Source organism: Sphaerodactylus townsendi, linkage group LG02 (assembly GCF_021028975.2).
Source record: "Sphaerodactylus townsendi isolate TG3544 linkage group LG02, MPM_Stown_v2.3, whole genome shotgun sequence".
In the NCBI taxonomy this organism is placed as follows: domain Eukaryota; kingdom Metazoa; phylum Chordata; class Lepidosauria; order Squamata; family Sphaerodactylidae; genus Sphaerodactylus; species Sphaerodactylus townsendi.
Window position 1 is genome coordinate 110,616,404 of NC_059426.1, and position 23,246 is coordinate 110,639,649.

The following is a 23,246-nucleotide window of genomic DNA, read 5'->3' on the forward strand; positions in this document are numbered from 1 at the left end:
TTTCATTTTTTGGCCTGTAAGGGACACTTTTTAAAAGCTGGAAGCACCAAAATTTTACGGTATCTTCAGGAGATTCTCCTGACAATATCACCCAGGAATGGTGAAAGTTGCTTCAGGGAGTCCAAAGTTATGGGCCACCAAAGGGGTGCCGCCATTCCCCCATTGTTTCCAATGGGAGCTAACAGGAGACCGGACTACTCCTTTGAGGATTCATAACTTTGGACCCCGTGAACCAAACCTCACCAAACGTGGCTAGTACCATCAGGAGAGTCTCCTAAAAATACCCTGAATTTTTTGTGCCTCTTCCTCTAAAATTTGTGCACCCTACAGACACCCGCAGAAATTTCCCATTGGCTGCAATGGAGCCACTTCAGAGCACCAAATTTCCCAGCTCTTCAACAAGTTCTATGGTGAGAAAAAATTAATTGTTTTTCCCCACCATAGACTTCCATGAGGATTGCTGTTATGGTCCAAGGTGGGCCTGCAAAGACTACTTCAAGCCTTTGCGACGTACTGCACAAACAGTGCCCTTTCGATTAATTATAACAAATCCAAAGTGCTGATCTTTTCGAATTCAAAAAAACTCAGCACGTGGAAAATAAACGGTACATTGATTGAACAGGTCCATTCATCTAGTGCCAGATATTTAGTGAGATCACCTTCCATCATTCCTCTTAACCTGGACCTCTCATCTCCACCTTCAGACTCTCAATACCAAGTAAAACCGAAGTTGTTGGCGATAATATCCAGATTTTTTTCACACCAGAGGCGGTACTGAATTTTCCTGTCAAGAATGGAAGTTTTTTCAGTTAAAACTACTGCTACAATTACTTTCACGTGGAGCTCCAATCTGGGGAGCAAAACCGCTGAGAAATTAGAGAGAGTGTTCAACTTTCTTTGTTTCTTCGTCGATTTTCATTGGGTCTCTCCAAACTCAGTCATCGCATTATCAAGTTCTTTGATGTTTTAGAAACCAGAGCTGACAACGAGTACAATTTTCTCCTGGGTTTGGCTCTCTTTTGTTTTAGAAATACTGGCTTCGCCTTCATTATAGAGCCCTCCCGGGCAGTCTCACATATTTTCATGTTAGCTGTTTACCCACTTCCCACTCCATCGACCTGGTACACACCAAAGAATTATCAAGCAAATAAACAACATAGGTGTATCTTTTGACCAACTCCTGCACTGGATGGATCTAAAGACATTGTGGCTTTCGGAGTTTCCTTTGAAACAAAGCGTGCTCTTTGACATTGAAGGGCAGCTTCCACAGCTGGAATATACTCCTGCAGAACCTTTTGTTCCTCCCACATTTTGCTATGAAGCAATTTCACCACCATTGCCGGGTTTTATGGCTAAATATATGAGTATAATTTTTAATCAATCCACATCTCCGCAGATATTTTATGTAGCCCTTGTTGCCTGGCTTAAATGTGTGTTACCGACTGCCCAAACAAGAGAGCATGATATCATGGCATCCCACAGGAGAACAGGACTTGTTCCTGTGCAGCGGGCCTACCCGAAACAACTGAACACGTGCTCCTTCATTGCAAAGATTTGGCAGTCTATCGGTTGCTTTTTCTCGAGGCCATCTTGAAGAAATTTTCAGTGAGATCAGACAAAGGAGAATAGTTTCTGCCACACCTGCTTAGTGAGACCATCATCCCCACACACTCACTTGGAATCAATAGTTTGCCCAGTGGCTTTTTAACAAAGGCACTTGGATCAAGAGTGAAACCTTTGTGTAAATTTTAGTCAATTGGTTTTAACATAATCTGTATTTTACCACTCTTCATATGCCATTAAAGGTTTTGTATTTGTATTTGTTTGATTGCTGTTATGCCCAGCTGGCTCTTTGCTGGAGTTTTCATTGGTGCTCTGGTGGGGGTTTTGTTCTGGGTGGGGCACCAAATTTCCTGCAGGGCTGCTGATGAGTCTCCCTAAGGGAACCAGCCAACTTTGCTAAACTTTGGTTGGCTGGGCATCAGCTTCACCTTCAACTGGGTGCCTTCAGCATTTGCCTCTCCCACGCAAACTTCAGCAACATCGGCTGGTTCCTTTCAGGAGACTCACCAGCAGCCATGCAGGAAATTTGGTGCCCCTATCCAGAACAAGACCCCCAGAACATCCCTCCCATTGAAATATATACCACAGAGCCAGCTGGGCATAAGAGCAAGCTTCACCCCATCCCACACCTCCTACTGCTTTTTTAAACTACTGCAGTGCTGAACCAGAGCATCAGGGATGCCATGATTGTTTGGTGTTCAGCTACATGTGGGACAGCCTTAGGGCTGTGATGTGTGATAGGTATTGATTTTGGGGATGTAGCTGGTAGAGTGGGATGGCTGAAGTCTTTTGCCTCAATCCCACTTGCTCTTGAGTTCCTCCTCTAACATTCCACCCATCCACTGTCCATTGTTCTTTCAAGTGCCTTCCTTTTAGGTAGGGAGATGGCAAGCAGGGCCACGGGGAGAGGAATGTGGGGGTGGCAATCTGGAGAAGTGGTGGAAGGGGAGGGAAAGCAGAATTGAAAGCAGTGCTGTTTTATTTGCCTAAATTTGGCTTGAATTGGGTGGATTTAAAGGGAGAGCTCCCTTTAAATCTCCCCCCAATCCATGCCAAATTTAAGGAAACATTGTTTTCAACACTGTTTTCAACACTGCTTATGAGGCTCCTAATCCTTCCGAATCCATTTGAATGTCCAAATCATGTTTCAGATTTGGACATTCAAATGGATTCAGATCTGGCTTGGTTTCAGGCCACCTGAATTCGCCCCAAATCCAACCCAAGCCCAAATCCAAACACAAATCCAAGTCTGGTATCTAACCAACTCTGGGATAAAGAAAACATTTTCTTCTAAGGTTGTACTTTCAATACATTTGCAATCTAATAGATGAGTCCTAAACCAAGTAATAATCTTCTGAATCCATTGATATTTATGGAATTAGAGGGAATAAATATATGTAATCAATAAGCTTGGGAGTTCACTGTAGGTGTTATACCATTCCAGGCTAAAATTTTGGGACACAGAAAACATTTGTTAACTACTGAATTTATTAAAACTCATGATATTCTTCACATTTCACTCTCAAATCCCAAATTTCCTTCAGGAAAATATCCCAAATTTCCTTCAGGAAAATTTTTTGTTAGCAATTCTGGTAAAAGCAGACACATTTTCAGTGACTCAAAACAAAGGAACTGCACATAATTTTCAGCATGGCATAATACAATGAAACTTGCCCCATTGAAAAACTGCGGAAATTTCAACTTATGGGAAATGTTATATGCCACAATTTTGGCATTTTATGTTTTGCTTGCCACTATACATGAAATGATCATATGAACCTATATGATTTTAATATTTTCAAGAAAAAATAAAGTGTTCACAATCATGGACAAATATTCTATAAAGCAAGAGGTTTGCATACAAAATGGTACAAAATGAGAAATACAGTTGCAATTCCTTGTCCTGCTGCTTTATGATAGAAATAATAATTTGGATTAGAGAAGAATACACAACCAAACTAAATTAATTACTCTTGGCTGTCTTTACATAGATAGACTATCTGGTCTATCTGCATTAAATTGCATTTCTTAGAATTTCCCCCTTTACAAAGAAAACTATTTTATTTAAATTTTATCTATAGTGCAGGTCATGTTCTCTTGTTCTCTGTGACCTTTCTGGACTGAGTAGTTTACCAACATCAACATTTTTCATTTCTTTCATGACCTAAAAAGAAATGTCAATGAAGTTTCCTGGAATGTTCATCTTCTTTACTAAAAATAGCCATTACGTTTCACTGAAAATTCACGTACAACTCTGCAGAAAGAGCCAGAAGAAGAAGAAGAGCAACTATGAATGGTAAATACAATTTTGTTGTGTTCTCAGAATCTTCTGAAAATGAAACCCTTTGACCTTGGCATGAGGAATATCTATCGACATAATTTCAACAACAACAAATCCAATGTTAAAAGAAAGATATCTGTAAGAATTTTAGAATTTTGATCATATCATGGTCCACCTATTCCAGCATTTTCTTTCCAACAGAGAGTAGCCATATCAGGGAATTCAACAGCAGAGCATAAAGACTATTAAGATAATAATTAGTCCTTGTTATTAACTCCCAGCATTTAATAAGAAAGGGGCCTCAGACTCACTGGGCCACACATTTGTAAGCCTGCAGAGGGTGTTGGATAGGAGGTGGAGAGACATCAGCTCAGGTGTGTGCTTCTGCCTGTCTGATGGGCAAAGGCCAGGGAGGTTCTCTGATGCAGAACCTGACAACAAGGTGCAGCCAGAGTTGGTTGCTCATGAGGAAGATCAAGCAGCCGAGCCAATTTCCAGCTCTTCCCTGCCTGATGCTGTGCAGGTGGAAGAGCCTGCAGATCTCCCTGGGGGATCCAGTAATGAGCCAGTTGGGGAAACAAGGCAGAGACAGAGGCAACTGCTGCAGGAGCAAAGGAAAAGTGCTTGTATTGCAACAAGATATGGACAGATAGAAGTGTCTGCATCTGATGAGGATTAAGTCCTTGCAGAATCGCAGCCCCAGGAGCAAGGCTCTGTATAGAAGCCTTGCCTTGAGCTTGGTTCTGCCTGAGTGCAACAAGTGTGTTACCTGTTGCCTCTGTGTGTGTGGACCACCCACTTCCCACCTGTTTATTGGATCTCCTGTGCCACGACCTGTGGACTGACTTTGGACTATGTCCTTGTCGGCTGCCTGCATTGACCCCTTGTCTGTCTTCTAACGATGCTTTTGCCTGCCACAGAGCTGGACCTGACCTCACAGCATTCCACACCATACCTCACAGCATTCCACACCATACCTGCCAGCAGCACACATATGCTAATATTTAAGTATCACATTTAAGTATAATATATATTAATATTTTAAGTATCATATTCTAATTTTTCCCCATGCTCAGATGATCCTTAGTAAAAGGACTGTGTTGAGGTGGGTATGATGATTTTCATAGGATTGTGTTGTTGTTTTGCCATCCTCTGGGTTTTAAGAGAAAATATTAATGCTGGTTTTATGAATTTATGGTTTATGTAATGTTTTTAAATATGTATGTATGCTTCCCTGAGCCTGGCTTTGGTCTAGAAGGGCAGGATATAAATTTAGTAAAATAATAAAATAAAAAATAATCATATGACAAATATTAACATTTATTTTGGAAACTCTGCTGTTTTGAATAAGCACAGTAGTATGAAGAAAGATCCATCTCTACAGTGAGCAAGCATATGCATAGAATATATGAAACAAATCCAAAGGCTGGAGGCTGTATTTTTAGTGTTCTGAAAGAATGACATATTCATTTTTAATTCTTCCAGTCCTCCTCAGTCCTTTTTACCCTCCCTTTGGATGTTCCATTCATAATGTTAGCCACAGGCCAAGCACTGCAAAAATGCAGCAGCTATTTATCAGGGAGCAAATCAGAAGGACTTATAGGGCAAGATATTTTATCCAGATTCCAGAGATGAAAGTGATTTCTGGTGTCATATATGTTACTGGACATTTATTTTCACTACCTACTAAATGTCAAGACAACCTAAAAATTAATTTACAGTAGTACTTGTGTGGATATCTTCCACCATGGATATCGTATACATACATTCCAGAAATAATGGAACTAGATTAAACTAGGCTGCAATTGTGACAGGGGGCTGGGCACATGGTGAGCTTTGGAGCAGTGAGCATGCGTGCCCTGGGACGACTGGCGGCCGAGCCACACCCAGCCTGATCGTGCGATGCACATGAGTTTAAGGGGTGGAGCACGCTCCTTATATATTAGGCAGCACACTATTCCTCTGGCCTTCTTCGACGCCTGGGGCAAACTGAGCTGGTGCTGTCGCTTGTTCAGGAGAGTCAGGCTGAGGAGAGCGTGAGAGGAGAATTGCTTGGTGGTTGTACCACAGAGATAGGGCGTAGTAGCTCCCTCTTTAGCAGACTCGCTGGGAAGGATTGTTTGCTCCAGTTATGGCGCTGAAAAAACCTAACATTTCACATAGCATCGCATAACAACATGATAAATTATTACATAGCAACAATAATTTAAAGTAAGTCACACCAGAAAACTGGTGGAGGTCACTTATTAAGCATTTGGATTAAGAGACTGTTGAAGTAATAATTTCACCTTTAACAGCAGTAACTTCGTCTGCTGACATAGAAAAAATATTCTCTTCCTGTGGACTCATTCATTCCAAACTGAGGCATCGTTTGGGAACTGACAAAGCAGGAAATGATATTTATATTTTCCAGACTGTGAACAAACAATAAAATGAAGATGAAAATGAAAATGAGCAAGATACAGAAGACAGTATTTTAAGTTTTTCATGTGTAGATCTGGCTGATAGGCAGCCACATCCAAGCAGTATAAGTGATTAACCTATTAATCTGGAGGTAGATCACCTTACAATCATTTCAAAAAAATCTATGTGTTTCTAGTAGTAAAACCAAATCAGTATTTTTATATAACTGTAAAACTAATCTGAAAAATTATTTTTCAGAAAATCAAACCTTCATCTGGTTGTAAATGTTAAGATTATACTAGTAAGAATGAAAATCAAGTCTTACTGACTGGTGATTTAAATCAAATCAGACCTGGTAAAAGGCATTACATGCCTCAGAGGAAAATTTAGTGTCAAGGCTGAGGGAGTATAGGTTAGCTAAAGAAACTGTTCAGTTCAGTGTTTATATATGGGTCATTATAAATGAGTCATAATTAAGGCACAAATTCAGAGTGGTGCTCCCTTCCATGGTATGTAAGTCCCAATAGTACACATTTCTTATCTGGTTTCTGCTCATGCTCACACAGTTTTCTTCTAAATATACACACAGTGTTTACCATGTGAAGACAAACTGGAAAATATCTTATAATATTTCCCACACAATGAGAACAATTTGTTTCCTGTATTTCCAAAAAAGTAATTATAGTGTTAAACTGAAACTATCATGTATGGAAGCAGGCTATTGGTCTATCATGGTCAGCATTGTATACTTTAGCTGGCAGCTGTTCTAGTATCTTAGGGCTTTTTTTCACATCATGTACTATCTGATCCTTTTAACTGGAGATGCTGAGGACTGAACCTGCAATGCAAACATCCTGCCACTTAAGCACAGCTCCATCCATGCACAGATAAGATCAGTGGTGGAATTCAAATAATTTAACAACTGATTCTGGTGATGGGATTCAAATAATTTAACAACTGGTTGTTTACAAGCACCATTTAGCAACCGGTTCTGCCCAAGTGGTGTGAACCTGCTGAATCCCACCACAGGATAAGATGCTGATTTTATCCCGGCTCCTTGGAGAAAATTTGCTGCAGACTGCAAAAAGAAATCACACATGAACACACACATACACACCACCCAACCAATGTAACACCATTTCATTAGGCTCAAACTAATTATTGCAAAAGAACAAGTATTCCACAATTATTGATGAGGTTTTACATTCAGAGAGTGGAATTCTAGGACATGGTAGAGAAATCTAAAGTCATGTCAATCTTGAAATGGAGAATAAGAGCAGCAATTCAGATTATAAGATGCTGTGTGCAAAACACACATCTCCCAAAGTAGAATAAGGTAATGGATACAGCAATGATTCCATAAACGAAAGTGCAGAGAACAATTTTCACCAGTTCCCCCTTCCTGTGGCAGATACCAAATTCTCCTCACATGTTTCTGAGAGTTCCCTTTCCCCTCAAGAAGAATAATTTTGGGAGGCATTCTGGGTTGCAACTGGAAAGAGAGAGGAAGGACAAGAAAGTCACACTTCTTTCCATCACTGGAAAGATCACTGGAAAGATCCAACCCAATAAAATTCCTGATATATATGATGCCTACAAGTATACTAAAGATAAATCCTATCACCATCTACCTTATAATGTAATTGTGAAGTAGGCCAAATATTTGGATACATGCATCTAGTAACTGGAGTTGTGGAGAAAGACAGGTTATAAATTAAGTAAATAAATAACAAATATAACTGGAGATGGGGGGCAGACAAAGATGGATTGGCTGGTGGGTGGGAAGAAAAGCAGGAAGCAGGAAAAAGTGAGAGAATATGAGGACTTTCTGAGAATAAAAAGAGGAAATAGTGGGGAAGGAGAAAATGAGATGCTTCCTACAAGTCTTTGTGGGTTCCTATTTGTCTGCATACTAATAGTTAAGTTGGCCAAATCTGAGGATAATTAAATCCAGTGAGTGTTGCTCTGAACATGCAACAGAGATCTTTCTACAGTCTTGGAAAGAACCTCAGGTTTGTGGAAAAAATGTGAAATCTATCTATTTGTCTGTCTAGATATCTAGATATAGATATACACATACACACATGGGGGATACCCTCGCCCTTTTCTCACCAGAGTGTGCTAGTGCTATTCCATAATTAATCTTTGCATAAATACAGTAGGGTTTTTTCTCTCTCACATACACATTCAATACAAAAAAGAACCATATGGAACAGTCCCTGAACAAGGGATGAGTACTATACCCAACTCTGCTTTTTTATTGGTTCATTAATTCAATTTTCCTTATATTGTACGTTTTCAAAATTCAGGTTTAGAGAATTTTTCAAGTTAATTTTGGAATGTTAGCATCCTTAGTTTGCCATAGACAAGCATCTTTTAAATATGTGGCAGATCCAAATTTCACAAATCCCATACACCATGAGAAGTGGTATCTATTGCTTCAAAAATATTAGGAAATTATCTTTATTAATCTCTCAGTGAAAGCTTTTGGCCAGCGCTTTAAGCACAGTTGCAGTGCTATATACAAGATGAAAGCCAAATTGTCAGGGGCCAATCTTCTGCAAGCAGAAAACAAGCTGGCATTTTGCTATATGTGAGAAATGCACTGAAAAATTTGCCAATAAAATACTCAGTTTCTTTCAACTAGCTTTAATAATCTAGGGTAGCCAAAACCCCAAGTGGCCACCTGTGTACCCTTTAATGGATGGCATCAATACAAATTGATCCAATTCAACTAAACTTGATTGATCCTATGTATGTTTACTCTGGAGAAAGTCCCATTGCATTTGATTGGAATTAATCTGAAGTCAGGGTTCTCATCAAACTCTTCTGTGCTCAGAGCAATGTATCACAAATATGTCTGCATGGGAGTTCTTTTTTTGAAAATGTAAAGTAGCTAACACATTTGGTAGGGCATAGAAACCCATGTTTACAGGTTTTATACCAGCTAGAATAGAAATGCCAATCCAATGTGTGGTTTTTTGCTACTATGGCAAATGGAGAACATTAGCCACAGCCATTTTAAAATATCTGTGGTAGAATAGTTTGGTTTTGATGTGAGTTGAGCACTACCTGTGTCTGTCTACTATTCTGTCTACTATCTCTGAGCTCTGGGCTGGCAGCTCAACAGTGGTGTAAATGCCCAGGCACAGAAAAACAGAACTACAATGTCTGGGGACAGCATAGGGCCAATTTATATATTGTTGTTGCAGGATCCCAAGAACCACGCTGAAACATGCATGAAACCAGAATACCACTGATGATGTAGATTACTTTTCATGTCAGCAGTGCTAGCAAGCAAGGAAAAGTGATGCTACTGTGAGATGTAGTATAAATATATCTCCATTTATTGATTACTGATACACACAGTATAGAATGTGACAAAGTGGGATCCACAACCAGAAGAAGAAGTGGGTTTTTTTTAATATACCCCACTTTTATCTACTTTTAAAGGGTCTAGAAACAGCTTACAATCACTTTCCCCTCCCCTTCCCACATACAACAACACAACAACACAAGCCTTTATTGGCATATATCCCCTTCCCATATAAGATACCTTGTGAAGTAGATGGGGCTGAGAGAGTTTGAAGAGAACTGTGACAAGCCCAGCAGGCTTCGTATGGAAGAATGAATCTGCAGCTCTTGTGGAGGTGTGGGGAATCAAACCTGGTTCTCCTGTTTAGAGTCCACCACTCTTAACCTCTACACCTCACATTGCCACCCATGCCTTCCCCTGCCCCATTCCATGTTTCCATTTCCTTTCTGTTTTTTCAATGCTTATTTTGATATAACAATGTATCAGTATAACAGAGTTGGCTTTTGCAAGGAACAGCACAAGAAGGGTCTGGGTCTGGTTCCACCCCACCTCCCCCACTCTGTTTCTGCCCTCCCCCGATGATTGGGAGGGCTTTTAAAAAAAACAAACCTCTTTCCCATGGCAGCAGTGAGAGAGAGACTGGGGTGCGGGGGAGAGAGAGTCTGTGGAAGGGAAGGAGAGAACAGAATATCAGCTCTATAGTATTGGGAGTACTGAGTGTTATGAGATCTGTGCATTTAAGAGGGGCAGAGAGGAGAACCAGGAAACAGAGGTCTGGTGAGACTAGCTGTAGGGAGGACTGGGTTGCCTCCTTACATGTGAACAGAGAAACATGAGGAGGCCACATTTCAGCCCCACCACACTGCTCAAAGGCATGAAGTAAATGTTCCATGAGTAATGAGTCATGGATTCAAAAAGATTTGGGTCCTGACAGGCTAGCATCCTTTCTCTCAGTACACATAGCCTTTACAGTGGTAGATACCTACTCTATAGAAATTTTTCTCATGAAGTAATTTAGGCAGATCACTAATATACCAGACAGGAAATCTTCCTTTGAGTATAATTCCCTTCCTAACTGGTTTAGGAATCAATCAGCTTATCCAATCAGAGTGCTGTCCTGCTTCCATGAAGACTTTTGGTTTTTTTTGTTTTGGGGCTGCATTTTGTCCCTAGCTGCACTTTTAAATCTTATTTACCTGTGCATTCTGTCACACCATCCTACTTGAATAGATCACAGCCGCAAAAGGGCTATGCAAGTAGTTATTCTTCAATCAACTTTGCCATCTGGCTGTCTTTGCTAAGTCAGATTCCTTGTTAATCCAGAGAAAAAAATGTATACTTTATGAAAGCACTGTTTACAAATATTAAATGTCACCAAATATAAAATCTAAATGTTAGGGTTAATTCATTCTGTCTATACCATCTCTCATTTTCCTAGACTAGAATCCACCTGGACTAGAAGAAGAAAATGCACATGAAACAGAACAGGATCATGTCTTTCTCCAGTGGGCAATGCCTCTACTTATTATAATAGATGCCCCCTGATATACTTATGAAGCCAGGAGGCGAGCACAACTCCATATACTAGTTGCAAGAAAACGTATAATTATTCCTGCCAAAAATGTGAGCTTGAAATGCAGGGATTCAAAGGCACTTTTAATTCACGTTACTTTTTTAAACCATATGATTTGTCTAATGCATTATTACGGTCTCTTCAGATGAAAGAAAAACAGATTAATGGCAAAGAGCACACTGATTGAAATGTAATTTCTATTACAACTGCTAAGTAGTGTTTTTGCATGCAAGTTGGAGTTTTAGTAAACAAAGCCTTTGAGAATGTTCCTAGAATATTGTTGCTCATTTCTATGCTATGTTTTTACCGATTTAGATACAATTGTAAATAATAGTTCACTGTGTATGGGAGAGGTATTTGTTGCCTTTTAATTAGAACCTGGCTTCCAGAAAACAAACAAACACAGGCACACACACTGTGAGCTTGCAGTGTTCACCCAAGGCTTTGAATAGTTACATTTGCACAAAATGTAAAAAAGAACACATTTTGAGGAAAAGAAGTATCTCCTCACCATCAATAAACATATTTATTATTAATAAATGAGTGAACGAATGAATTGTAACCGAACAAATGGAATTGCAATCAAACATACAGGCAGCAAAAGCCAGTTGAAATCAAGAAACAAAAGGGGCTAATTACATCTAAGATAGTATCAATCGAACATTAACAGCAAGAGAGTGTGTAATTATTTCTGCCAAAAATCTGTGTTTGAAATGCAAGAATTCAAAGATAAGCTCATAACTTAATGGTATATTATGCCTACAGTAAAGTGTGGAATGGGGAATCCTTTCTACAGTAACTTCTTTAAACTGAAGAAACATCTCAATGTATTTGTAATCAACATGAGATTTCATTCCTCAAGGAAGATTACATATTATATATTGAGAATTTCATGATACTGCTTCAAGTTTCTGGAGGACTTTCTGGAGGATGCATCAGCTTTGGATCCCTTCCAGTCCAGCTTCCATGCTGGGCATGGGACGGAGATTGTCCTAACCGCTGTCACAGATACACTCCATATGCAGCTTGACAGGGATGGATCTGCCATCAGTACACTGATGATGCTCAGATCATTCTGTTAATGGAGGGAGGGCCAGCCACTGCCCCTGCGGCTCTGCAGCACTGTTTGGAAGCTATGGCTGGGTGGTTGAAGTGTAGCAGGTTGAAACTGAATCCAGCTAAGATGTAGGTCCAGTGGGGAGGCCGAAATGGGGGAGTTTCGGCCACTGTTGCACAAGGGGGTCTCCTTGCCGGTGGCCTCCTCGGTTTGCAGACTGGGGATCCACCTGGAGTCATCCTTGCCTATGGAGACCCAGGTGGCTCATACAACCCGGGATGCATTTTTCCATCTGTGTCAAATACGGCGGTTGGCCTCTTACCTCTCCCAGACTGACCTGGCCACTGTGACCCATACTGTGGTCACTTCTAGACTTGAGTATTGCAACTTGCTCTATGTGAGCCTTCCAACTGAGGGATGGCATGCAAGGGAGGGGAGGGAGGGGGCCTGGCATCTGGACATGGCCAACCCACCCTAGCAGAGGGAGATTAAATGGAGGGGGAGGGGTGGCATGCAAGGGAAGAGGAGTGAGAGAGGGGAGAAAGTGAGGGGTGGTGTAATGGACTTGCCTTACTCTGAAGGGCTGGTGTGAAGCAGACCTGCTTAAAGAGGCCTGGGTGACAGAAAAAAGTAAGGCAGCAGGCCCTAATTTAAATAAAAGCAAAGTGATTGGTCGATGGAAGGCACTGTTGCCCCTGGCCAATGTAAGGGGGCGCTAAAATGCTGCTAGATAAACAGAAAGACAAAAAGAGCCTGTCAGACAGTTCTTTGTGGAGAGTTCTGAAGAGAACAGCTTGTGTTCAGAGAGCAGAGTCTGTGGAGTGAAGTCTCTCAGCTCTGTCTCTGCTGTAAAGGAATTCTGGTCCAGCTCAGATAGCTGGCAGGATTCTAATGACTCTCCTCAAGCGAAGGAAGCTTGTGAGAGGAAGGAAGGCACTGGCATTTTGGTGCAGAGTGAAGCGCTGGCCAGAGGCTTGTCAGTAGACACTAACCAGACCTAGGAGTCCTGCCCCTGTACAACACCAGTCTGGGAAAAGCCCGTTCCAGAGGCAGTGAGACCAGTTTGGGAGTAGGGTGAGAGAGGGAGGCTTTGTATGCCAGAATCTCACAGGGTATAGACTGTGTGTGTGTGTATTCAGTGGGTTATGGATCAGAAAGGACTAGTGTCTGTCTGTGAGGGAAAGCAAAGTGTATAAAAACCAAGTAATTTCTGAAGAGACACCTGCGTGTGTCTGTGTATGTGTGTGAAACCTAAATAACAACTGAAGCTCTGTAACTTTTAAATGAAAAGAACCTCTCTGAAACCATCAAGCGTTAGTACCTCTCTGAGCCAGTTTAAGAAGACTTTATTTTGTTTTTAAAATAAATTTCATTCGTTGTGTTCAAGTTACCCTTGTGCCAGCCTGCATTTGTGTGTGAGAGGTTGAAAAGTGCCTGTCTGAGAGACTAGAATCCCAGCCAAGTTTGAGTTCCCTCCATTTTTGTATATGGGACTCTGAAGGACATTCCCCTCAGACCAAGAGCGAATGTGAGGTGGGATTCTTTATATATTTGGCAGCCAGCAGCAGTTTTGGGGATTCCTAGTTCCTTCTCTTTAATGGTGGCAGCAGAGTAAAAAGAAGATCCCTGAACACTAGCCTAGGATATTTTGGGTGGCAAAGGAAACCCCACTGGTCAGTTTAGTGAGAGCCTTGATTGTAGGCCACCCATCCTGTTACAATTGGTGGCTAGTGGTGGGATCATATCTCTCCCTCACCTTGAATATAAGTGACCCCGTTACAGGTGGCATGCAAGGGAGGGGAGGAAAGGGGTCCGGCATCTGGACATGGCCCATCCACCCTAGCGGAGGGAGAGGGAAGGGAGGGAGGGGTGGCATGCAAGGGAGGGGAGGGAGGCGGCCCGGCATCTGGACATGACCCACCCACCCTTGCTGAGGGAGAGGGAAGGGAGTGATGGGTGGCATGCAAGGGAGGGCAGGGAGTGAGAGGTGGCATGCAACCGAGGGGAGAAGAAAGGGAGGAGGGGAAGGGGTGACATGCAAGGGAAGAGGAGCGAGGGAGAGGAGAGAGTGAGGGGTGGCATGCAAAGGAGAGGAGGGAGTGGTGGCATGCAACTTCCAGAAGCTGAAGTTGGTCCAGCATATGGCAGTGCAACTACTCACAGGTAGTTCAATATGGGACCACATCTCTCCTGTGTTACGCCACCTGCACTAGCTTCTGATGGAGCACCGGATCGTTTTCAAGTTGTTGATATTAACCTTTAAGGCACTTCGCAGCCTGGGCCCCTCATACCTTAGGGACCATCTGTCCCCCTATGTCCCCATTCGGCCTCTGCATTATGCTCGGAGAAGGGCTGATTTTTCTTGGGGTTTCTTGGGGTTTCTTGGGGTTTTGGTTCACAGCACTGGATGCTAGGCTTTGCCTGCCGACTGGGAAGCTGTGGCCCTCGGGATAAGTTTACTTGTCAGCATTGTGTTGCCAGTCTCCCTGGAGAGCAGTTCCATTCCCCCTCACAGCTCTGCCAGTGTGGATCCTGGCACCAAAATGTTAGCTGGCAACCTGGTTACTGGAGCAAGGTTGGACAGTTGGATTGGGCATTGGTTGCCTTGTCAAGGGTGACATCGTCATTTTGCTGTTTACCTCCAGAGCACCAATTAACACTCCTGATGCTTTGTTTTGCCCAGGTGGATCGCTTCTGCATCCAGGTTCCAGTGGGCATGTGCCTGGTGACCTGTCCAGGGCAGCTGCAGAACCTTGCGAACGGTCCATAGTCAAGGGATTTTGGCCGTCCCTCGGCCTAGTCACAGATGGACCATATGCATGGGCAACTTCTTCCATTCGGGACTTCGGCTCTTGTGCGGTCCCAACCCCAGGATGTATGCATATTGCAGGTCTCCTGATTGGCTGTTTGGGGACACTTACCCTTATATTGGGCTCCACCCGTGGGGGAATCAGTTAGTGAAGGTGCCTGGGATTTTATTCCAATCCCAAGATGGCCTTCAGGGCACGTGGAACACCGGTGGGCGGGAGATGTACCAGCTCGGTTGCGGGACGAAGGGGGGTGCAGGTATCCTCGAGTAAAGGAGCTCAATTGACCCTGGGGGAATGGGGGGCTGCCCTCCCAATTTTCTTCAATGCCCCTCCCAAATTTCCACTGTGGTGTTTGTTTGGGGGCATGTGGAGCTAGGGGGGTTGCCCCCCTTCCCTCCATACTTTACTGGCATCAGCAGGGCTTCCTGGGCTTATGGCTTTGCTGCCACGGCTGAGACGGTGGTTGGCTGGCTTTATGGAGGTGAGGCAGTTTACTGGGGGTCACCTGGGTTTCCTCCCTCTTTTGGCTCATGTTGGGTGCCCGGTGGCTATGCTTCCAGCCTATGGGTCTGAGGCTCCATTAGCACAAGGTCCGCTTGTGCTAATGCAGCTTGGCAGTAGCCTATTGCATGACTGGGTGGCTTCAGTGTGCTTGGGGCATCAGCGGATGGGATCTTCCATGTGGGAGTCCAGATTCATTCACCAGGATGGGAGTGGCCTCCTATGAGGTTAAGGTTTGGCTGTCCCTTAGCAAGGAGCCTGGTGGTGGGGTCTTTGGTGCTGGTTGGTGACAAACTGAATGTGGGATCTCACCTGTTGTTTTACTGTTTACACAGAGCTGCAGGAAAGCTGGACCCAGATATGGATCATCAGGCATAGTAACATCCACTCGGCTGGCATTCACGTGCACTCAACTCCTTGGGGCGCAGATCTGGCCCTTGCCAAGGATGTGGATGTTGTTTGGCTCGGCCAGCGGGGTATGCACTGGGAGGCCTTGTTGCCAGCCATATGGGTGGCACTTGGGAGGTTTGGTACACCTCAAGGGCTTGTCATTCACTTGGGAGAAAATGACCTCCCAGCTTTAAAGGGCTTGGAACTGCCCTTGTGGATGGTGGCCGGCCTCCGTGAAGTCCTGGAATTGCTTCCAGACGTTAAACTGTTTTGGTCTTGACTGCTCCCATGTCTTCACTGGAGGTATGATTAAGAGCCGAAGAAAGTGGATGTGCCATGCCACAAGGTGTGTAAGGCAGCAGCACGGGTGGCTTGGGAGCTCTGTAGTACCGTCACCCTGACATTACCACCTGGGAGCGTGCGCTCTTCAGTTCGGATGGTGTGCACGTATCTGAACGTGGACTGGACATCTGGCTATGTGCCATGCAGCAGGCACTCTTGTTCAGGATGTGAAGCTGTGGCAGGAGCTGAATGCTCAGCTTGGTGCCAGTTTGGGCAAAGGAGTGCATCTTTAGGGGGAGGCCAAGCATGCGTGGTTGGGGGTCTCCATAATAGGCTTTGGGTGGGGTGGGTTCATGGCGCATGCCGCGGAGGTCTCTGCAATTCGACCCTGACACCCCAGCAAGAAGGGGGCCACAGCGGGTAGGCACCCAGGTGGCCCAGTACCTCCTGTCCTCCCCAATATGGATTGGGGTTTGGTTTGGGATCAGCCAGAGGTGCTGACCGGCCCCAAAATGGATGCACTTCTCTTGCTTGCCCAGCTTCTGCCTCAATAAAGGACTGCAACCCATTTTAATTCCAAGACGTGTCCTGTGGTTATTCACCAGACGGAACTGCTGCACACCTGGGTGCAAATGAAGCTGTTTTCTACTGAACCAGACCATATGGTCCATATGGTCCATCAAAATCAATATTGTCCACTCAGACTGGTGACAGATCTCCAGGGTCTTAGGTAGAGGTACTTCATATCACCTATCTATCTGACCCTTTCAATGGGAGATTGAACCTGGGATCTTCTGCATACCAAGCAAATGTTTTACCTCTGAAGCACAACCCCTCCCCAAATATATGCTCTACAATCCAGTCTTACAGTCTTGCTAAATTAAGTTTAAGTAAATTTATTCTGTATCATTTCATGGTAAAGTTTTTTTTTTGCTCTAGAAGGCTAGTCCTGGCTTATTGGCTTGCCTCTGCTTGAAATGTTTCAGACTTACACTCTTTTATCTTTTTTGATCTTTTCTTGAATAAAACTATTTCAGATGGACATTTCTGGCAGTTGCCTCTACACCTGGCTCACTGGCTTTTGAGAGCTGCTCCCCCCGCCCCAATTCATACCATGCCATCCTACTATCGGACAGCACCGTTTCTACTTTGGCCAGCATATCCACATATTGCCATTTCATAAGAATGTAAGAAAGAGCCTGCTGGATCAGACCGGAGTCCATCTAGTCCAGCACTCTGATACTCGCAGTGTGTCACCAGATGCCTTTGAAAGCTCACATGCAGGATATGAAAGCAATGGCCTTCTGCTGCTGCTGCTCCTGAGCACTTGGTCTGCTAAAGCATTTGCAATCTCAGATCAAGGAGGATCAAGATTGGTAGCCATAAATCGACTTCTCCTTCATTTCATAGTACTTCTAATTATGGCTGAGGCTTATCTATGTTTGGGCATGAGGGTTTCTGCTATTTTGTCTCACAAACTCCACCAAAACAAAAAAGTAATTTGAGAATGTCTCTCACAATCCAGAAAACTGGATGAAAATAGTACATACATATTGACATCACTTCTTATTTGAAAAGCTCTGAATCCTATTACCTGTTCAGCAGTATCTTCTTCGATTATGTAGCCTTTTCTTCATTTACTTGGTAGATGAAGTCTGTGCCTCTTTCAGTTTCCTGATCTGGGCTTTTTCATGGAATATATTCAGGAACCAATATCAACTTAAATATGCAGTTCACTCACATCATATTCAACATTTCCATCAAATGACATATTTTTTGTCTTCCAAATCTTTAAGCCAGCATGATCTTTTTGTAAGGGGGAAATTCATTTCTGTAGAGAAAGAAAGAAACAGAATGTAATATTAGGTTGGTTTAGGTTGAACTTAAATTGGGGAATTAAAAATGCCAATTAAACAGATGCCCTGCTACAAGACCAGTAATCATTTTCTGATAATAACATACTAAAACAACTGCCATTAGTATTTTAGACATATTGTATTACAAAATTCCCTAAATGCAACAATGGAAAACAATATGGGCATGATCAACCCCAAATTAAGCATTTTTAAGGTCCATTGTTTTCAAATTACAAGTACTTCCTTAATTCTCTCTTTTTGAAAACAAATAGTGTTTAGCATACTTAAGTCTGATCAGCCGTGCTTATACCTTCTAATTTCACATGTCTCTTCACACAATTTGGAACATGCAGTCTGCTGAATGAATTAACTTTGTCTTGGACTTTGAACTGTCTATGTTCTCCAACTTGGACTGGATATATTTGAGTGATTTTATTGGCAACATACTTCATGAACATGGAACAGTGGACTACAAAAGGCTTCTCCTTAGAGAAGGTTCTGTCAGGTCCGTTGACACCCTATTGATTCAACAGTGGAAACAGAAGTTTTATTTGTTGCTATATACACTTATTGGTGTTTATGTACTCACTAGGGGGATAAAAAAAATAAGGCCAAGACTGATGGTGAAAAATATATAAAATATATTTTATTACTCAGATAAAAAATGCGTTACTCAAATATATTTTTACACTATTTTGCACCATTGGCCTTGGCCTTATTTTTTATCTTCTGTGACTGGTGCAGCTCATTTATTTCTCCTCAGCAGGCAGGCCAGATCTTCCACTTTGGTAGAAGATCTCCGACCACCTGCTGGTTCTGCTTTCTACCCCTAAACTGGTCCGGGGGGGGGGCGGGTTAGGAAGGATGAAATAATAGGGAAAATGCAGGACAACTGGCTCTCTTGTGAGTAGCACAAAATGCAGGGATTATGAATGTTATATCAAGGCAGCCCACAGGTATTGTGCCAGGGACATTAAAGCCAAACCAGCTCATACTGATACACTTGTGCTGTACAGCCCATTAAACAAGTAAGATATGAGTAGACAGGTTGCATGGTAGAAACTGACTTTAATAATTACAATGATTAATTCAATTGTACTGGTCACACTGATGTGGCCCTCTTGTATCATGTGAAGATGAATAATTCATACACTTTGTCCAGACTCCTGAAATGTCAGTGCTGTGCTACATCTCTGTCACACACCAACATTCACATGAACATGAAAAACAACCTGCAGAGAAATGACAGACCATGGAAACCCAAATAGTTTACTCTGTTAAAGCAGTGGACTTTTTGCAAGCATTAGCGGGAATAGGCTCCTAGTGGAAGGTATGCATGTATTTCATTTAACAGAAGAATACTTAAAGTTCTTCTCTTTCAGCACTTTAAGCACTGAAATCATTCAGTGAGGACTAATTCTTATCTCAATAGTGTGCCAATGTGTATGCTTGAAAACAAACCAGCTCACTTGTGGAGAATTTTGGTCTTGGCTCAGCCAAGTGTCTTCTGAATGCAACAGGAATGCCTTACGGGAACCACTCAGCAGAGATATTAAAATCAATTGTGTCATGTTACCTAATTTGTCAGGAGAGAAAGGAGGGTTCTCTGGAGATAAGTGACTGAAATAAATTAGAATAGTGGATTCAGGTGCATCTTGGGATATATACTTGTGAGTTTTGACATGAGGAAATATGATTTTTCTATTTTGTCTTTGACAAAAAAAATGGATTTGTAGAAAGCTTTCTTTTAGAAAGGCCCAGCTGCTGCTGTTGTTTTTTGTTCTCCAAAGCAAGCTGAAGATGGCAAATCAAGTGAAGATCAGAAATTAAATAATCAAAAGGGAGTCTGCAAGCAAATAGTTTGAGATGCTATTTTTGCTTTGGGTATTTCCTTTTGTTTTTAGTTGCAATAATCTTTTTTATAACACCCAAAGAAACACAAATTCCAGCATTCCTCTTCTTTGTACATATTGACATTGAAACGTCATTCATCAGTCTGGAATAGTTGATAAAGTATTGGGTCAGTCTGATATACCTGCTAAGACCTGAAGGTGACCTGATGATCTTGGTCCAACCATATTTTGTCAGTCTGACCTAACCTGCAGAGATATAAGGATGAGTGCCTAGAAGTGGAGATCAAATGGCTAAGAGAGAACAAGCTGAAACTGAGGCCCTTTCCGCACGGACCATCTGCATGGATGGTCCCAGAAAGAACCGGGAAGACGGCGCTGCTAGACGCCATCGCCCGGTCGACTTACCTGCTCTCCGGCCCTCCGGTGCATCGCCGGGGCCTGGGGACACGCCTCCCCTGCCCTGCGCGCCTGCTTCCGTGTCGCAGAGCAGGGGGGCGTGTCCCCAGGCCCCGGCGACGCGCCGGAGGGCCAGAGAGCAGGTAAGTGAAGGGAGGGAGTGGGGGGGGGAAGCGCCTGGAAGCTGCTGCCGTTCGCCTTCCAGCCGGCGTTTCCAAAAAACCACGCTGGGGAAGTGTGGTTTGGAAACGCCGGCTTGGCGCTTCGGTTACGGCGCTGAAGCGCAGCAATATGCTAAGCAGCTGCACCCCATAGGTGGTGTAATAAGGCGGCCTGCAGACGGCAGTGTTTTGCCATCCCTCAGGTCAGCCATATTCCGCTCAGCCTGCGGCGGAAAGGGCCTGACTGTTTAGGTTGCTACTTATACAAATAAAAGGCATGAAAGCCTGATGAAAAATTTGGAGGCAATATTGGATCCAATGCTGCTCTTAGAATAGCACCAGGGAATTAGCTAAGAGCACTTTCTACTATACTGACTGAGTGTGTCAACTGGCTACCTGTCTTCATTGTGCTAACCTTGCCATGCTGATCAATGCCACTATAGCCCTGATCTATCTTCTGTAGATTTTTTAAATGTACTTTAAATAGGGCTGACTCTGGAAAGTTTATAAACTTCAGCTGGTACAAAATGCTGCCACTGGATTACTGACCTGTTCATGCTGGCACGGTCATTTAATACCTGTTATATGTTGTACTTCACTGGTTACCTACTAGTTTCTAGGGGCAATTCAAGGTGGCTATATTTCAATGGATCATCTTTATCTATGGTCGTTTCCCCACTTACCTCGAACACCCTTTGCTGTGCGCTACTCCCAGTGTGCATCATTTCTGGCGTGCTCCTGGGCTTCCCCAAAAGGCGCTGTTTTGGCGTGCTGCTGGGCTTTATCAAAAGGCACTGTTTTGAGGAGTGGCAGGAATGACGCGCGCTGAGGGGGCACGACAGTGGCAGCGTCAAGGCAGCTGCATTGTCGCCGCCCCTGTAGTGGGGAGTGCCGGGGGATCCCGCGCTACTTGGGGAGAGTAGCATGCAGCAGCAGGTAAGTGGGGAAATGACCTAAGTAATTCTGTGCACCAGCTAAAGTCAGCAGGTGCCTAGCTTCTCTATTCAGAAGTTCTATTCAGCTACAACCCATGCAAGCTCTTTTTCAGTAGCTTTCCCCACACATTGGAATAGTCAACCCGGTAGGGAAGGTCCTATATGTCCCTCCTTCTGTATACTGTAAAAGGACAACACAAACTTATTTTGACACATTTTCAGGTGAAATAATAAATCAATGTGTCTGGCAGCTGGTAGTTACAATGTCGCAGTTTTAATTTGACGCATTTTAATTCATGTGTTTAATTATGTTTGTTATTTGTGTATATTCTGTAAGCTGCCTTGGGCATTGTGGAAAGGCAGGATATAATATTCTAAATAAATTAATAAAATGGGAAAATGTCAATACACTACTGAGCTCGTTCGAATAAATGAGGATAGACAGAGGGTTCCAAATATTGATTGTCCTATCCCATGCCAATCTTATCAATACAGCATTTGCTAAAGCCAGCCTTATTCCAAAGACTTGTGGCTAGTTAACAGCAAATTCACAAAATAGTAGAAAAACACTGCAAATTTAACTTGTACGCTATTACACAAAAATACACAATTTTTCCCCAGTGTATGAAGACCTTACATTGTTTCCAAACAGGTTTAGATCCAGACTCTTTGGAGAGGATTTCAAATCTTTCACATTCAAAAATGTAGCAGAGTGGTCTCAGTGTCCATCTTAGAAGTTTGGGCATGACATTAACAGAAATGAAATAGTCTTCATATGTGTTTGCCCCATTTTGTGCAAATCAGACAAACAAGGAAACAACACTAGAATAAAGCAACTTGCTCTTCTAGAAATGATTCATGAGCGCAAGTGCTGTAGCAACAATTAGGAAAAAAGTTAAACCATTTATTTATGCATAGAGAGATATCTGAGGGGTTCAATGTCGTCCTCCATTGATTTGAGTGATGCAGTGTGTCAAGGATAAAGAATGTCCCATGGCAATTGCAAGGAAGCAACAATGCATGGCATTTTACAGCATCGCTTCCATTGTCAGTTACAATGAAACCTGGAACAGACCTTGGGAGGTAAGCCATACATTGATTTGTTCTTGAAGGTTTGATGGTGTGTTGGTTGCTGTGTAATCTTTCTTAAACCCTACAATAAAAAAGTGCAGATTGTTTTCAGAAGACCCCAGACAGTGGCTTTGACATATGCATGATTGATTGTTCAGGCAGCTCTCATGCCTCTACTGCTTGTTATACAAGTAATTTCAGCCTTGTTTTAAGTGTTTAGGCAAGCCAGTAGGCAGCTTGAAACAAAAATGGCACTCATTTCAATTTCTGAGCCCTAGTTTCAGAAAACCTCACAAGTGAAGGGCAATTAATTTTAGTACTTAAAATGTTTGCCTGATTTGACTTTTTAGTTAGATGCAAAATAGGTTTGCAGAAGTAATGAATAAAAATGCTAACACAATTTTTGTTTGTTTTATACCAAATATAAGGCAAACAAAACTCCAAACCAACAAGTTATATGAAGCATTAGCAATTTGCTAGTTGCATTTGAGCAATCTGTTTTGATGGGATTCTAATTAATCTGATTTTTTTCTTAGGAATGTCTTAATTGCAAGAGCATACTTTTTGTCTGTGTTTTCTTTTTCAAGTTTAAGAATCCACATTTCAACCACCTGATGGTAAACATCATGGTCCTTATCTGTCAGGGATGGTCTCAGCCCAGCGCTGAAAAATCTGCACTGACTGGCCATCTGTTTTTGGGCTCAATTTAAAGTGTTGGTTAATTCCTTCAATAACCTAAACACTTTGGAGACAATATTTTAAGGGAAGCACCACCTCCACCTACCAGCCAGCAACTTC

General features: G+C 42.7%; 1 protein-coding gene across 7 annotated transcripts in view; it reads right to left on the reverse strand.

Annotated features, from left to right (window-relative positions):
- The window catches only part of LRRC4C (leucine rich repeat containing 4C), a 1,058,673-nt gene that overhangs the window by 613,722 nt on the left and 421,705 nt on the right, over nt 1-23,246 (reverse strand). For 6 of the 7 annotated variants that reach the window (XR_007243465.1, XM_048483624.1, XM_048483625.1 and 3 more), the window contains one exon: nt 17,771-18,007. The exons of the other annotated variant lie outside the window; for it this stretch is intronic. The gene's annotated coding sequence lies outside the window, so the exon portion shown is untranslated. The remainder of the gene's footprint in view (nt 1-17,770; nt 18,008-23,246) is intronic. 7 annotated transcript variants of the gene reach the window in all.